Raw genomic sequence first — 1,824 nt, 5'->3', positions numbered from 1 at the left:
TTGGTTAACAGTCTGTCTCCTGCCATGGGAGCTTCATGAAGGCAAATTCTTTTTCTACTTGGATCACTGCTTGATTGCAATACCAAGAAAGAGCCCAGCATATTGTAGGGGTTTGGTAACTATGTGTTGAACTTAATACGAGCAGGTTATTGGAAAGAAGTCTAGAGCCTGACATTTTATAAGAAGCAGAATACTTCTGTAAAATCAAAACCACTCCCCTCCCTTCCAGCCTCCTACCACCAACCCCTATGTAATCAGACAAGGGCCTGGGGACTCTATAATTCTCAACCCACACCTCCCAGGCAGGAGCTGCGTTCCCGGGTGGGGAAAGTGTCTTGAATTCTAAATAAGACCCGACATTTAACATTCTCTAGTTTTCCTCTCTCAACAGCTTACTCTCCTCACAGGTAATATGATTAAGCATTCACGGTGATGGGTGTACATTTTTATTAGGACTATGACAGTGAGTCAGAGGTAATTAAGGAATGGAATGTTTCACACAATGCCCACTCCACTTAAGGAATAAACCACATTTTGCCGGATTAACTGGCAAAAAGAAAAAAGAAGGTATTTGGAGAGTATCAACGCGTGTCACCAACAACTATCGGACCTTTTCTCGGGCCTTGGACAATCATAAGAAAGTGAAATGTGATCACTTCTCGGCCTTTTGGCTAAGATCAAGTGTAGAAAGCGAAATGTTTCATACAGAGGATAAGAAAATTAATATAAATAATATATATCACATAGCTGGTTATTACAGCACTGTTGTTGTTTTTTTTAAAGAGGCAGCATCTGAAATGTACATCAATAGAGAATAGAGAAATGAATAAATAAATAGAGGGATGAATACACAGAGTTTTCTGTAGCATTTAAAAGAATGACAGATTCTTACATGGAAAGATGGCCATGCTATATCGATAAGGGAAAAAAAGTTATAGTCTAGTTCTCACTTGAAAAACAATGTAATCATACATGTAGGTCTACACATGTATTGAAAAAGCTATTCAAGGACATGTGTCAAACTGCTGCAAGTGGTAACTTTTATAAAGTGGTGCCACAAAGACAAATATAATCTAGGCTATATGTATTACTATATACGCTTTATTATGTTCATTTTCCCCTTCTGATTGTAAAATAAATTAACAATCAAATATTTTCACAAGCCCCTGAAACTACCAGTGCCTCAGGCGCTGTGTTTCCTGTACCCAATGCAGACTGTGCCCAGGTCCTGAGTCCAGTTCCCCCCAGGGCCAGGGGCCCCTCACTTTGCTAAAAGTGACCCTCGTGCTTGCACATTCCTACTTTTTTCTCTAAGACATGGCTGGACACAAGCCAGCTAACTTGTCTGGTGCTCAAAGAAACAGTGATCTGCGCACACACAAGAGGAAACTCTGGCCATGAGGACAGATGGAAGAGCAGCTGTCGCCTCCAAGTGCTCAGGCGCGGTTGTTGGGGGTGATTTTTCACTCCGCTGATTCTACCTCCTGCTCTGACATTGGACTCAAGCTACTCCTAAGATCCAATTCCATTATGGCCCGAATGAACGCACTGCCAAATGTCCCGAGGGCTCTTAGCATATAATCAATATTAATAACTACGGTGCTTCATATGTCTACAAGCCGAGCCACTGCTAAAACCCTGTGAGGTTTGCCCCTTAATCCTCAGCACCTCGGCTCTGGGGGAGTGAACAGGCGACAGCTTCTGGCTCCCTGGAGCATTCATCAGGGGGAGTCAAGGAAAGGAAACTCTCACACCCCGCAGGCTCCATCCTCTCCTCCCCTTCGGACACGAAAAGCAAACTCTCAGCCTCCTGACCCCTCCCCA

General features: G+C 43.3%; 1 pseudogene; it reads left to right on the top strand.

Moving 5' to 3' along the window:
* Positions 1 to 651: 651 nt before the first annotated feature.
* Positions 652 to 796, top strand: LOC148756011 (U2 spliceosomal RNA; annotated as a pseudogene).
* The last annotated feature ends 1,028 nt before the right edge of the window (positions 797 to 1,824 follow it).

Source organism: Rhinolophus sinicus, chromosome 13 (genome assembly GCF_057876585.1).
Source record: "Rhinolophus sinicus isolate RSI-liver-muscle chromosome 13, RSI-T2T, whole genome shotgun sequence".
Classification (NCBI taxonomy): Eukaryota; Metazoa; Chordata; class Mammalia; order Chiroptera; family Rhinolophidae; genus Rhinolophus; species Rhinolophus sinicus.
Note: the sequence above shows the minus strand (reverse complement) of the source record. Positions and strands in the feature narration are given on the sequence as shown.